General features: G+C 42.6%; 1 long non-coding RNA gene across 1 annotated transcript in view; it reads left to right on the top strand.

Moving 5' to 3' along the window:
* The first annotated feature begins 988 nt into the window (after window positions 1–988).
* Window positions 989–16,323, top strand: part of LOC148146738 (uncharacterized) — an 81,615-nt gene continuing 66,280 nt past the window's right edge. The window contains exons 1-2 of the long non-coding RNA XR_015760411.1: window positions 989–1,087; window positions 8,439–8,509. This is a non-coding gene — a long non-coding RNA (uncharacterized LOC148146738). The remainder of the gene's footprint in view (window positions 1,088–8,438; window positions 8,510–16,323) is intronic.

Here is a 16,323-nt window from a genome sequence, read left to right as displayed (position 1 = left end):
TACCTTAAGCCATCAGGAAGAGCTTTACAGCCAGTTACGTAATTTAGAAGTGTACTCCTTGCAGATTTTGGAAACAAAGCAATCAATTCGTGCATAGCTAGTTCCTGAAAATGTTAAAAGGATAATTTAGGCTTCAACTGACAGATAAATATTGCCCAGCGCACCAGAAAAAAAAACTCTGCTGCTCATTTGAAAATGGTGACATGGAATTACTAGGACTTAGCATACAACAATTTACATGTTTACCTGTGTGATAATAGTTTTTGTAACTCGTGCAATGCAAAACAGGATTTGGAGAAACATGGGTATGTTTGACATTGGATGGGAATGCAAGAAGTCACCATTTGTGGCTGTTGGAAAAACTAAGAAATTCTAACATTCCGGTTTTGTTCTGGTCTTGAATTAGTGCAGGATCCTCAAAAAGCGAATTTGATGCTGTCACAGTGGTCACTCCTTAATTTTCTAAGGACAAAGGCTAAAACAAGCAGGAGTATTCAAGACCTAGAGGATTTTTGCCAGAATGTGCACAAAGAAATTGTTTCCACAGAAGGACTGGTAACCAGAGGAAACAGATTTCAGGTAATTGGAAAAATAATCAGAGGCAAGATGAGGAGATTAGTTTTTTTTGTTCACAGTGAGATGCTGTGATCTGGAATGCCTGTGCCTGAAAAGATAGCGGAATCAGATTTAATGCTAACTTGAAAAAATATGTAATTCAATGAATGCTAAAACAGGAAAATAATGCCAGACTGTGGGGAAAGAGCAGGGGAGTGCAACTAATTGGATAGCTATTTCACTTGCACAATGGGCCAATGAAAGCCTCCTCCTGCGCAGTATGATTCTGTGATTCTAAGAAATGTTTACACAAGATGGTTTCTTTCACTGATGTGATAGGAGTCCAGCAAGTGAGCTGCTTCCTATTTGCCTGAAGTGAGAGGATTTATCTTGTTCCTCAGTGGATTTTATGCTCGCCTGTATAATGGCTGACAAGGTTGTACTGATTTGATGAATACCTTTTCTTTCTGCATTAATTTATTGCTACTTGTGCTGAGAGGAAAATAAAACATTTGCATGCAAACAAAATTAGGTAAGATGATATCTAATTTATCAACCTTTTCTTTATACCTGTGCATGGGGATTTATGAGATTTCATTTCCATTAGAAAAAATGTTCAGTTCTTTAAATCCAAAGCAGGGTTTAGCACCTATTGGTTCTTAGAGTGCGTGACAGCCTTAGGGTTGAATAAGTGAGTTTTATGAATCATATCATATAATAGATCTTTTGGCAGATAATTAGCCCATGCAATACTACAAAATGTTATTTCTAGTAACCATTTAATATGACAGTAAATGTGAAAACTGAAAATCAAATCAAATAGCACAATAATCCTGGTTCCAGTGCTCCATTCTAAACAGAGAGAACATAAGTGTTTTTACAGACATTAACTCACAATGAACAAACAGAAGAAATGTTTTCAAAGTGCCAGCCCTCAATCAACCTCCTCCAGTATTCTCTTGCGCCATGAGTCATTTGAATGTTAATCCCAACATCTTTCAATCATTCATCTCACCGAAATATTTAATTGGAACAAGGCAAATGAATAGATCACATTAGTTAAATAATGCATTATTTAATCTATTTATTTACACTTGTCAGAAATTATTGTGCACAAAGTGACTACTGAATGTCTTCACAATGATTACCAGTCAAAAATACTCAATTAGCTATAAAGAATTTAGGGCAACCTGGTGTATTAGATGGTCTTCCATCAATACAAGTCGTTCTCTTTCTTTTTTAACAAGCAACTCTTAAATAGCTGAATATGTTTTAGAGAAATGTTTGCAGAGGAAGTGAAGAGCACAATATTTTTCCATGGCAACAATGTACATTGCCACTACTCTCTCACACCGCACCACCACCCCCACCAACCCAATTTGCCCTATTTTAAAGATGCATTCTGGCTGAATCACCCACATCAGATTTCCTGTACTTCACATTGGAATTCATCTCCCTCTGTCCACCATCTACTCCTTGTGGCAGGTTTCCTCCTATCACCCCTCACGTAGTCAAAGGGAATCCTATTTAACTCCTTTCAAAAGTTCTGCATCTTGCTGTTGGATCTATTTGACACCTTTAATTTGAAGATTTGATTCGCAACCTTGTAAACTGAGCTTCAAACTTCCATATCCTATCTATCGGTCTCATTTTTCATCATACTACTAGCCTTATATATGATTATATTTACTGCAGACTCAATTTCTCTACATCCTCCTCCCTGGCCTATTGTATTCTATTTTACACAACCACCAATTCATCCACAATTCTGTTACCCATAATCTGTCCCACAGTGTTTTCCACTCATTCATCACCTTATATTTGGTGAGTGCCACTGACTTCCCACACTTTAGTTAAATACATTCACTCTCATTTATGAAATGCACGTGGTCTCCTGAAATCCTTATGCACCCTGCTAACCTCTGATTTGGGCCTCTTCTACATCCACATTGGCAATATAACCTTCAGCCAACTTGACAGTAGTCTCTATACAATACCAGCTGTTAATGGCTTCACTACTTTTAATAGATTCTATCAATTATAATAAATTATGACAAAATTTCGATCAACTCCAAATACTAATATTAAAACGTCTGTATATATAAGCATTAGGAGGTAAGTACTGGATGACTAGACTATAACTGAAAATTATAAGACCCATTAATATAAATTGAGGTTCTAATTAGCCTAGTTACCATGATCTATAACCATGATCTTCATTTTCTATTATTGCTTTTGAAAAAGTATCTAAATGTTACCTTGTATTAATTTATACATTTTGTTTCCATTTCAATTTGACATTTTTACTGTAAATGAAGATTTATACAGTATTACTATGTGAGTTATTTTGGCTTCATAATTAACCAGGTTGATTATATCTTTGCATTGTTCCTCAGAAACATTTATGATCAGAAGACATATTTAGAACATTAGGATTTTGGGTAATCCAAGATTGAGGGCGGGAAAAATTTCTGGCAGTAAGAGCTGCTCCTTTTTTTTGAGGTATTTTAGGTGTTGGAGGTGATTTCCTCGAATTCCAGGAGCAGCAATTACTGTTTTATATGCTGTTGCATTGTTTTGGAACATTGGTTAAAAAAAAAGTCAAAACAACAGCAGTTTAAAAGGGAGAAGAGCAGACAAAGGAAGCATATGGTGAGGACAGTGCAGGAGAGAGAGAGAGAGAGAGAGAGAAAGAAAGAAAGAGCGAATGAACCTGCACAGTTACCGCCTTTGCTGTTTGAATTCATGTATCGCTGGACATCGGAGTGCATCTGGGAAAATTAACAAACAGTGAAATTCACAACTAATCTTGGAGGAACTGTTGGGCGAAGTTCACAGCACAGAATCAGATAAGTTAATTTGTTGTTTTAAGTCTGTCCAAGAGAAAGGCTGCAGTAGTGAGTATAGTGGATTCTTTCTTGATTATATGTTTTTGGAGATAAGTCTCTTGATTAAACTTAAAATATAAGCCATAGCTATTAATTTAACCTGGGGCAGTGTTTGTAGAGGAATAAGACGGTGTTATTTTCTGGGTCTGTAGATTGTGAAGGAGCAAAAATGGCCTTTGCAGTGATGTGTACTTCTTGTCAGATGTGGGAGTTTAAAAGGAGTTTAAGGGTTACTGCAGATTATATCTGCCATAAATGCTGTTGGATGCGAATCTTATCAGATCGAGTGGATCGGTTGAAGAGACAGATAGTAGTGATGAGGAATTTGCAACAGCAACAGTATGTGATGGATGGCAGTTATAGAAAGGGGGGAAAGTCTCAGATACAGTCACAGAGATGGGTTAACTCCAGGAAGGGTAAGAGAGGTAGGCAGCTAATGCAGGATTATTTTGTGGATATACCCATTTCAAACAGGTATGCTGCATTGGAAAATGTAGGGGGTGATGGATTCTCAGGGAGCGTAGCAAGAACAGCCAAGTTTCTGATATTGAGACTGGCTCTGCTGCAATGAGGGGTACGTCGGCTTCCGAGAGATCATTGTGTTAGGGGATTCTGTAGTCAGAGGTACAGACAGGTGTTTCTGTGGCTGGCAGAGAAAATGCAGAATGGTGTGTTGTTTTCCTGGTGCCAGGATCAAGGATGTCTCAGAGGGTGCAGACTGTTCTTACGGGGGAGAGGGGCCAGCAGGAGGTCATTGTCCACATTGGAACCAATGACATTGGAAAGGAAAAGGTTAAGATTCTGAATGGAGATTACAGAGAGTTAGGCAGAAATTTAAAAAGGTGGTCTTCAAGGATAGTAATATCTGGATTACTCCCAGTGCTACGAGCTAGTGAGGGCAGGAATAGGAGGAAGAGAGCAGATGAATGCATGGCTGAGGAGCTGGTGTATGGGAGAAGGATTCACATTTTTGGATCATTGGAATCTCTTTTGGGGTAGAAGTGACCTGTACAAGAAGGACGGATTGCACCTAAATTGGAAGGGGACTAATGTACTGGCATGGAAATTTGCGAGAACTGCTTGTGAGGATTTAAACTAGTAAGGGGGGGGGGGGGGGGGGGGGGGTGGGAACTAGGGAGATAGTGAGGAAAGAGATCGATCTGAGACGGGTACAGCTGAGAACAGAAGTGAGTCAAACACTGTGTGGGCGGCACGGTGGCACAGTGGTTAGCACTGCTGCCTCACAGCGCCAGAGACCTGGGTTCAATTCCCCATCAGGCGACTCTCTGTGTGGAGTTTGCACATTCTCCCCATGTCTGCGTGGGTTTCCTCCACGTGCTCCGGTTTCCTCCCACAATCCAAAAAAAGATGTGCAGGTTAGGTGAATTGGCCATAGTGTTAGGTGAAGGGGTAAATGTAGGGGAATGTGTCTGGGTGGGTTGCGCATCGGCGGGTCGGTGTGGACATGTTGGGCCGAAGGGCCTGTTTCCACACTGTAAGTAATCTAATCTGGGCAGGCAGGGACTAATAAATTAAACTGCATTTATTTCAATGCAAGGGGCCTAACAGGGAAGGCAAATGAACTCAGGGCATGGTTAGGAACATGGGACTGGGATATCATAGCAATTACGGAAACATGGCTCAGGGATGGGCAGGACTGGCAGCTTAATATTCCAGGATACAAATGCTACAGGAAGGATAGAAAGGGAGGCAAGAGAGGAGGGGGAGTGGCATTTTTGATAAGGGATAGCATTACAGCAGTGCTGAGGGAGGATATTCCCGGAAATACATCCAGGCAAGTTATTTGGGTAGAACTGAGAAATAAGAAAGGGATGATCAGCTTATTGTGATTGTATTATAGATCCCCCAATAGTCAGAGGGAAATTGAGAAACAAACTTGTAAGGAGATCTCAGCTATCTGTAAGAATAATAGGGTAGTTATGGTAGGGGATTTTAACTTTCCAAACATCGACTGGGACTGCCATAGTGTTAAAGGTTTAGATGGAGAGGAATTTCTGAAGTGTGTACAAGACAATTTTCTGATTCAATATGTGGATGTTCCCACTACAGAAGGTGCAAAACATGACCTACTCTTGGGAAATAAGGCAGGGCAGGTGACTGAGGTGTCAGTGGGGGAGCACTTTGGGGCGCTAGCGACCATAATTCTATTCGTTTTAAAATAGTGATGGAAAAGGATAGACCAGATCTAAAAGTTGAAGTTCTAAATTGGAGAAAGGCCAATTTTGATGGTATTAGGCAAGAACTTTCGAAAGCTGATTGGAGGCAGATGTTCGCAGGTAAAGGGACGGCTGGAAAATGAGATAACAAGAATCCAGAGAAAGTATATTCCTGTCAGGGTGATAGAAAAGGCTGGTAGGTACAGGGAATACTGGATGACTAAAGAAATTGAGGGTTTGGTTAAGAAAAAGAAGGAAGCATATGTCAGGTATAGACAGGATAGATCGAGTGAATCCTTAGAAGAGTATAAAGAAAGTAGGAGTAGACTTAAGAAGGAAATCAGGAGGGCAAAACAGAGACATGAGATAGCTTTGGCAAATAGAATTAAGGAGAATCCAAAGACTTCTTACAAATATATAAAGAGCAAAAGGGTAACTAGGGAGAGAATAGGGCCCTAAGTTGAAAATGTGTTGCTGGAAAAGCGCAGCAGGTCAGGCAGCATCCAAGGAACAGGAGAATCGACGTTTCGGGCATAAGCCCTTCTTCAGGAATGAGGAAAGTGTGTCCAGCAGGCTAAGATAAAAGGTAGGGAGGAGGGACTTGGGGAAGGGGCTTTGGAAATGCGATAGGTGGAGGGAGGTCAAGGTGAGGGTGATAGGCCGGAGTGAGGTGGGGGCGGAGAGGTCAGGAAGATGATTGCAGGTTAGGAAGGCGGTGCTGAGTTCGAGGGATTTGACTGAGACAAGGTGTGGGGAGGGGAAATGAGGAAACTGGAGAAATCTGAGTTCATCCCTTGCGGTTGGAGGGTTCCCAGGCAGAAGATGAGGGGCTCTTCCTCCAACCGTCGTGTTGCCATGGTCTGGCGATGGAGGAGTCCAAGGACCTGCATGTCCTTGGTGGAGTGGGAGGGGGAGTTAAAGTGTTGGGCTACAGGATGGTTGGGTTGGTTGGTCAGGGTGTCCCAGAGGTGTTCTCTGAAACATTTCGCAAGTAGGCGGCCTGTCTCCCCAATATAGAGGAGGCCACGTCGGGTGCAGCAGATGCAATAGATGATGTGTGTGGAGGTGCAGGTGAATTTGTGGCGGATATGGAAGTGTCCCTTGGGGACTTGGAGGGAAGTAAGGGGGGAGGCGTGGGCGCAAGTTTTGCATTTCTTGCGGTTGCAGGGGAAGAATAGGGCCCTTCAAAGATCAGCAAGGTGGCCTTTGTGTGGAGCCACAGAAAATGTGGGAGATACTAAATGAATGTTTTGCATCAGTATTTACTGTGGAAAAGGATATGGAAGATATAGACTGTAGAGAAATAGATGGTGACATCTTGCAAAATGTACAGATTATAGAGGAGGAAGTGCTGGATGTCTTGAAATGGTTAAAAGTGAATAAATCCCCAGGACCTGATCAGGTGTACCCAAGAACTCTGTGGGAAGCTAGAGAAGTGATTGCTGGGCCTCTTGCTGAGATATTTGTATCATCAATAGTCACAGGTGAGGTGCCGGAAGACTGGAAGTTGGCAAACGTGGTGCCAAGGTTTAAGAAGGGCAGTAAAGACAAGCCAGGGAACTATAGACCGGTAAGCCTGACCTCAGTGGTGAGAAAGTTGTTGGAGGGAATCCTGAGAGACAGGATGTACATGTATTTGGAAAGGCAAGGACTGATTCGGGATTGTCAACATGGCTTGTGCATGGGAAATCATGTCTCACAAACTTGATCGAGTTTTTTGAAGAAGTAACAAATAAGATTGATGAGGGCAGAGCAGTAGATGTGATCTATATGGACTTCAGTAAGGCGTTCGACAAGGTTCCCCATGGGAGAATGATTAGCAAGGTTAGATGTCATGGGATACAAGGAGAACTAGCTATTTGGATACAGAACTGGCTCAAAGGTAGAAGATGCTTTCCTTTATTGGTCAGAGTATTGAGTACAGGAGTTGGGAGGTCATGTTGCGGCTGTACAAGACATTAGTTAGGCTGCTGTTGGAATATTGCGTGCAGTTCTGGTCTCCTTCCTATCGGAAAGATGTTGTGAAACTTGAGAGGGTTCAGAAAAGATTTACAAGGATGTTGCCAGGGTTGGAGGATCTGAGCTACAGGGAGAGGCTGAACAGGCTGGGGCTGTTTTCCCTGGAGCATTGGAGGCTGAGGGGTGACCTTATAGAGGTTTACAAAATTATGAGGGGCACGGATAGGATACATAGACAAAGTCTTTTCCCTGCGGTCAGGGAGTCCAGAACTCGAGGGCATAGGTTTAGGGTGAGAGGGGAAAGATATAAAAGAGACCTAAGGGGCAACGTTTTCATGCAGAGGGTGGTACATGCATGGAATGAGCTGCCAGAGGATGTGGTGGAGGTTGGTACAACTGTAACATTTAAGAGTCATTTGGATGGGTATATGAATAGGAAGGGTTTGGAGGGATATGGGCCGGGTGCTGGCAGGTGGGACTAGATTGGTTTGGGATATCTGATCGGCATGGACGGGTTGGACCGAAGGGTCTGTTTCCATGCTGTACATCTCTATGACTCTATTTGAAGTATGTAAAGGTGAATTTTTCTTCTCTGTTAATTTCTGATCAGTTAAATTAACTCTCTCAGATCTTTACAGAAGCCTATTGACAAAAAAGCTGTTTCCAAGTGTCCTTAAGTATTTAGACAACCATTAAAATATTTGATCAAGCAATTATATCTTAGAAGCAATGATATCAATGGATATCTCTTGGTCAGATAAAGTATTGAACAACATTTAGCAAACTGAATCTTTATATACAAGCTAATCATAATTTTTATGATCACAACCATCTCTCTCTACTTTTCATGAATTGCCAGAGGATTTTAATTAAGTTCTACCTTAAGTGTGAAGAATAAGGATCCTTGAAAGGTTCAAGGGGAAGGTTAAGGTAAGAAGGTATTTTTGCAAAGCTAACTGTAGTGTTGGAAATCATCCAGCAATTTTTGGTAATGTACATTTCACAGAATGCTTTCTTCACATCAAGTTATGGATTGATATGGATATTAAGAATGTGAATCTTTAAGTGAGAGGAAAAGATGGGGTTTGTAATCAGTAAAATTGGGGCACCAACTTTCTCAATAGATGAGCATCCAGAAGGAGAAAAGACAATCCAACTGGTGAATGAGGCATCTTGGTCTAAATGATCTTGTCCAATTCAAAACACAACTCCAGATGTATTCATTTTCAAGTTTTTCCCCTCTTTTCCTCTGAGAGAAGTTGGGCATAAAATTGTCTTGTTTATTGGCCAGAACCTTTAGCTTTTATTTACTGAGCAAGGGGGTTTGTTGTCAAAGTTCTTGCTCAAATATAGAGAGAAGTTTGTTCTTTGAGTGGCGGATGTAACTTCAGTAAAATATTACTCCTTGCTTGGTGAATTAAGAATCAGGTGCTGTCGCTTTTACCCCTTAAATGCTATTCTTGTTTGTTCAGTAAGGGGGTGCGATACTTTTCTCACCAATTGGTCAGATTTTGAGCAAAGGACTGAGGAAACAGGAAGTTGGCTGTGTGATTGGAGGCAAAGAGTGGTGATGTTTGGACTGGGATACAGGGCACACTTTCAAAATTTGTGGATGATATGAAACTTGGAAGTATCATTACACAAGGAGGATAATATAGAATTTCAAAAAGACATAGACTAGAGGTAGTTTGCAGAATAGCAGATGAGTGGTGGATTAAATTTAATACAAAACATTGTTAATTTATTTATTTTTGTCAGAAGAGCTCGGAGAGAAAATGTAATATAAAAGATGCAATTCTAAAGGGGGCGTAAGAGCAGGGGACCCTTGGTGTATTGGTGTATTGGACCATTGGTGTATTCATTAAAGGAAACAGCACAGATTGAGAGTGTTTAATATAGCAGATGTCACCCTGGGGTTTATCAGTTGAGTCATAAAGCACAAAAGCAAACAAGCTAATAGATTAGATTCGCTACAGTGTGGAAACAGGCCCTTCGGACCAACAAGTCCACACAGACCTTCTGACGAGTAACCCACCCAGACTCATTTCCCGACATTTACCCCTGACTAATGCACCTAACATTATGGGCAATTTAGCATGGCTAATTCACCTGACTACCACATCTTTTAGATAGAACTCTGATTTGGTCTCTAAAGAACTGCATCTGTGTCTGGGTGTCTTAAAACCACTCATCATTTTTCATGGTAGAAATTATTAGAATAATAATACTGTATGAGTGACTTATACTGATAATAATTTGCAATCAGCCAGCTACTTGTGTCAGGGTAGTTATTTCTTGTGAATTAAAAACCTCACATGTTACTATTCCTTCAGTTTCACAGAAATAGCATCTGCCATTAACCTTCCCATGAGTTTCATGAAATTGCTGAGGTGGTACATCAATTGTCATCAAACGCACCACAGGAAGTTAAGTCAAGTGATTGTTAGTGTAAGAATTGTTTTAATGATTTGATCATTGTGATTGCCAAATCAAGCCTGATAGTGTGAAATTCCATTAGTCCAGAAAGTGAACCATTAGAATGGTAGAATCATATTCTGTCAAGTTGTCCTTCGTTCCCTCTTACTAAATTTCTCTTTCTGCAATCCACTTAGCATTAAATTGGATATAACAGTGGCAACATCCATAAAAGTATAGTCTACATGTGTGCACTCATTTTTGGTTCAGATGTGACAAATGGCCAATGAGAAAAATCTCACAAGGATCACAGCTCAGAAAATATTAATCTTGCAATCACTGTGATGAGCAATTTTTCTTCTGGCATTATCGAAAGGACCAGACAAGAAAATTGCAAAAGTGGCTTGTTAGCTGAAAATCGTTTCTTATTTTGTGAATGCAAACATGTTTACAAGGACATCATTGTCATCAACAATGATAATGGCATCGAATATTTAATTCTCAGGATATATCGCTTTCAAAATGCTGGAGCTCATTGTCACAAATTAAATCTATGACCCAATGGAAAAAGGAAATAATTACATGGCTGATTCTTTTTCTCTATCAGGTATCTGCAGTCAGCAGCATGGAAATCCATCTGTGAATAGCAGCTGTAGATCAAAGGCACACAATCATTTTGGGAATGGCTGTACTCACAGTGATAGGGGCATTAGAGATTTAATGATGATTGAGCGGAGGTTGACATAGTACTAGAATATACAAGCATTACTCAAATATAGCAATTGCTTACTCTGATAGAAATTTCATCAAACAAGGTTAGTCAATTCAAATTGATAATAGTTGAGCAATTTAATGTTTAAAGATTAATACAGGCTATCTCTTGCTCACAGAGAGTGAATCAAATGTAATTTCTAGGTAAAACAAGGCTGGACAGTGATGAACAATCGATTCAAGTAGCACTGCCAAAAATCACTCCCCACCTTAAATTAACACAATAGCCTTAATATTAATAGTCGCTCATGACTCTAAGAGGCCCATAATATTTAATCTGTTTTAAATGGGGATCATATCCCTAACCTGCCATTTAGGCATCTGTTATTGTCTTACACAGTAGTAAGTTTTATGTCATATTAGTATTCCTCGTAGAAAAGAACTTTAATACCATGTTTAAATCAGGCTGTCTCTCACAATGCAGTCAGAAGTCATATTTAAATTTGACATGAGTTGTTGGGATACATCTTGCAAGACCATAAGACATAGGAGCAGAAATTAGGCCATTCGGCCCATTGAGTCTGCTCCACCATTCAATCATGGCTGATAGGTTTTACAAACTCATTTTCCCACTTTCTCCCCATAACCTTTGATCCCCTTGGCAATTGAGAACTTATTTATCTCTGTTTTAAATATACTCAATGACGTGGCCTCCACAGCTTTCTGTGGCAATGAATTCCATAGATTCACCATTCTCTGGGGAAAGAGGTTTCTCCTTATCTCCATTCTAAAGGGTCTTCCTTTTACTCTAAGGCTGTGTCCTCAGGTCCTCATCTCTCCTACCAATGGAAACATCTATCCAACATCCACTCTGTCCAGGCTGTTCAGTATTCTGTAAGTTTTAATCGGATCCCTCCCCCCCACCCACCTCCACCCGCCCCCCCCCACCATCCCTCTAACTCATTGAGTGTAAACCCAGAGTCCTCAAACATTTCTCATATGTTAAGTCTTTCATTCCTGCGGTCATTCTTGTGAACCTCCTCTGGACCCACTCCAGAGCCAATATGTTTTTCCAGAGGTATTGGGTCCAGAATTGCTAACAATACTCTAAATGTGGTCTGACCAGAGCATAATAAAGCCTCATATGAACATCCTGCTTTTATATTCTAGTCCTATTGAGATGAATGACAACACTGGATTTGCCTTCCTAACTACTGACTCAACCTGCAAACTTACATTAAAAGAACTCTGGACTAGGACTCCCAAGCCCCTTTGCTCTTCAGATTTCTGAATTTTCTCCCCATTTAGAAAATAGTCCATGCTTTTATTCTTACTACTCAAGTGCATGACCTCACACTTTACCACATTGTATTTCATCTGCTATATCTTTACCCACTCTACTAAGCAGTTTAAATCTTTTTGCAGCCTGCAACCTCCGTGACTGATAAATCTGTTAAAAGTGGCACAGTGGTTAGCACTGCTGCCTCACAGCGCCAGAGACCCGGGTTCAATTCCCACCTCAGGCGACTGTGTGGAGTTTGCGCATTCTCCCCGCGTCTGTGTGGGTTTCCTCCGGGTGCTCCGGTTTCCTCCCACTGTCCAACAAAGTGCAGGTTAGGTGAATTGGCCATGCTAAATTGCCTGTAGCGTTAGGTGTGGGGGAATGGGTTTGGGTGGGTTGCTCTCCAGACGTTCCCAACAGTACCCTTCCACCGACACTCTCATTCGTTTGGCCGAACTGGTCCTCACCCTCAACAATTTCTCCTTTGAATCCTTCCACTTCCTCCAGACCAAAGGGGTAGCTATGGGCACACGTATGGGCCCCAGCTATGCCTGTCTCTTTGTTGGCTACGTAGAGCAGTTGATCTTCTGTAATTATACCGGCACCACTCCCCACCTCTTCCTCCGCTACATTGATGACTGCATTGGCGCCACCTCGTGCTCCCGCGAGGAGGTTGAGCAAATCATCAACTTCACCAACACATTCCACCCTGACCTTAAATTTACCTGGACCATCTCTGACACCTCCCTCCCCTTCCTGGACCTCTCCATCTCCATCAGTGACGACCGACTTGACACTGACATTTTCTACAAACCCACCGACTCCCACAGCTACCTGGATTACACCTCTTCCCACCCTACCTCTTGCAAAAATGCAATCCTGTATTCCCAATTCCTCCGCCTCCGCCGTATCTACTCCCAGGAGGAGCAGTTCCACCATAGAACCATGGCCTCCTTCTTTAGAGACCGCAATTTCCCTTCCCACATGGTTAAAGATGCCCTCCAACGCATCTCATCCACATCCCGCACCTCCGCCCTCAGACCCAACCCCTCCAACCGCAACAAGGACAGAACGCCCCTGGTGCTCAGCTTCCACCCTACCAACCTTCGCATAAACCAAATCATCCGCCGACATTTCCGCCACCTCCAAACAGACCCCACCACCAGGGATATATTTCCCTCCCCACTCCTCTCCGCCTTCCGCAAAGACCGTTCCCTCCGTGACTACCTGGTCAGGTCACGCGCCCCTACGACCCACCCTCCCATCCTGGCACTTTCCCCTACCACCGCAGGAACTGTAAAACCTGTGCCCACACCTCCTCCCTCACCTCCATCCAAGGCCCTAAAGGAGCCTTCCACATCCATCAAAGTTTTACCTGCACATCCACTAATATCATCTATTGTATCTGTTGCTCCCGATGCGGTCTCCTCTACATTGGGGTGACTGGGCGCCTCCTAGCAGAGCGCTTTAGGGAACATCTCCGAGACACCCGCACCAATCAACCAAATCGCCCCGTGGCTCAACATTTCAACTCCCCCTCCCACTCTGCCGAGGATATGGAGGTGCTGGGCCTCCTCCACCGCTGCTCCCTCACCACCAGACGCCTGGAGGAAGAACGCCTCATCTTCCGCCTCGGAACACTTCAACCCCAGGGCATCAATGTGGATTTCAACAGTTTCCTCATTTCCCCTTCCCCCACCTCATCCTAGTTTCTAACCTCCAGCAACTCGATCCCCTGACTTGTCCGGACTTGTCCGACCTGCCCAGCTCCTTTTCCACCTATCCACTCCACCCTCTCCTCCCTGACCTATCACCTTCATCTCCTTCCCCACTGACCTATTGTACTCTATGCTACTCTCTCCCCACCCCCACCCTCCTCTAGCTTATCTCTCCACGCTTCAGGGTCTCTGCCTTTATTCCTGATGAAGGGCTTTTGCCCGAAACGTCGATTTTGCCTGTCCTCGGATGCTGCCTGAATTGCTGTGCTCTTCCAGCACCACTGATCCAGAATCTGGTTTCCAGCATCTGCAGTCATTGTTTTTACCTTGGGTGGGTTGCGCTTTGGCGGGTCGGTGTGGACTTGTTGGGCTGAAGGGCCTGTTTCCACACTGTAAGTAATCTAATCAATACACACCCTGCCCATCCACCTATCTTTGTATCAACTGCAAACTTAGCCAGAATGCCCTCAGTTCCTTTATCCAGACCATTAATGCATAAAGTGAAAAGTTGTGTTCCCAAAACTGACCCTTGTGGAACACCCTAGGCATGAGCTGCCATCTTGAGAAGGACCCTTTTATCCCCACTCTCTGCTTTCTGTCAGGCAGTTAAGCTTCTATCCATATTAATACCTAGCCCTTAAACCATGAGCCCTTATCTTACTCAGCAGCCTCCTGTTGGTACCTTATCAAAGATAGACAATAGACAATAGACAATAGACAATAGGTGCAGGAGTAGGCCATTCAGCCCTTCGAGCCTGCACTGCCATTCAATATAATCATGGCTGATCATTCTTAATCAGTATCCTGTTCCTGCCTTATCTCCATAACCCTTGATTTCACTATCTTTGAGAGCTCTATCCAACTCTTTCTTAAATGAATCCAGAGAGTGGGCCTCCACTGCCCTCTGGGGCAGAGCATTCCACACACCCAGAGAATGGGTGAAGAAGTTTCTCCTGAGCTCGGTCCTAAATGGTCTACCCCGTATTTTTAAGCTGTGTCCTCTGGTTCGGCACTCACCCATCAGTGGAAATATGTTTCCTACTGCCAGAGTGTCCAATCCTTTCATAATCTTATACGTCTCAATCAGATCCCCTCTCAGTCTTCGAAACTCAAGGGTATACAAGCCCAGTCGCCTCAGTCTTTCAGTGTAAGGTAATCCTGCCATTTCAGGAATTGACCTCGTGAACCTACGCTGCACTCCCTCAATAGCCAGAATGTCTTTTCTCAAATTTGGAGACCAGAACTGCACACAGTATTCCAGGTGTGGTCTCACCAGGGCCCTGTACAGCTGCAGAAGCACCTCTTTGCTTCTATACTCAATTCCTCTTGTTATGAAGGCCAGCATGCTATTAGCCTTCTTCACTACTTACTTCTTCACTACCTTCTTCACTTCACTTCTCCTAACATCTTCACTACCTGTTGTAGTGAATAAACGTGAATAAATTGAAGATGTAGGGGCCTTTCTCCTTGGAGAGAACAATAGATAACATCCATTGGCTCTCCTTGGTTTAATCTGCTCATTACCTCAAAGACTTTTTACAGATTTATCAGTCATGACCTTCATTGATGAAATCATGCTGTTTTTGCTTTATTTTACCACACACTTCCAAGTATTTGGAAATCTCATCCTCCACAATGGAATCCAATGTCTGAGGTAAGCCGAATCGGCCCATAATTTCCGAGCTTTATCCTTGTTCCCTCTTAAACAGGGGGATCACATTTGCAATTTTCCAGTCCTCTGGGACTCTCCCTGACTCCAGTGATACATGAAAGGTCACTATTAAAGCCTCCACAATCTCTTCAGCTATCTCTTTCAGAACTCTAGAGTGATGAACACTGCTTCGGTGGTGGAAGGGGTCAATGTTGAAAGTGATGAAGGGTGTGTCAGTAAACTGGTTTGCTTTAAGCTGGATGGTGTTGCTGAAAGTTCACTCATTCAGGCAAGTGGATGGCATTCCATCACACACCTAACTTCTGCATTGGAGATTCAGGAAGTGCAGAAACTCACTGCAGAAACCCTAGCATTTGACCTGCTGTTGTGGCCACAATATTTGTATTATTTATCTGTTCACTGGATGTGGGCATCATTGGCTAGGCCAGCATTGATCACCCATTCCTAATTGCCTGGAGAAAGGAGGTTAAGAGCACACCATATTGCTGGCAATCTGCATCCAGACCTATGATGACAGATTTACCCACAGGGTGTTACTGAATGAGATGAGCTTTTACAACAATAGAGAGTGATTGCATGGCGTTATTCAACTAGCTCTATATTCCAGATTTTTATCGAAACTTTAACATCTGCCACAGTAAAATTTGAACTCATATTCTCAGAACATTGGCCTGGGGTTCTGGATTGCTAGTCCAATGCCATTAACATGATGTCATTGCGCTTCCCCTCATATATGGATAGTACAAATTGGTTTTTGTTCAATGGTAAATCCAAAATTGTTGATAGGACAAGAATTCGGTGATGGTAATGATATTGAATGTCAATGGGACACAATTTTACATTCTCGTTGAAGTTGACTATTACCTAGCACTTGTATAGCATGAATGTGCTGCCACAGCCTAGCCTAAGCCTAAGTGTTGTCCAGCTCTTGTTGCATGTGGGCATA

The sequence above is a fragment of the Chiloscyllium plagiosum genome, unplaced genomic scaffold, assembly GCF_037043375.1.
Source record: "Chiloscyllium plagiosum isolate Xiang-an unplaced genomic scaffold, Cpla_swu_hap1 HiC_scaffold_19, whole genome shotgun sequence".
Taxonomy (NCBI): domain Eukaryota; kingdom Metazoa; phylum Chordata; class Chondrichthyes; order Orectolobiformes; family Hemiscylliidae; genus Chiloscyllium; species Chiloscyllium plagiosum.
Note: the sequence above shows the minus strand (reverse complement) of the source record. Positions and strands in the feature narration are given on the sequence as shown.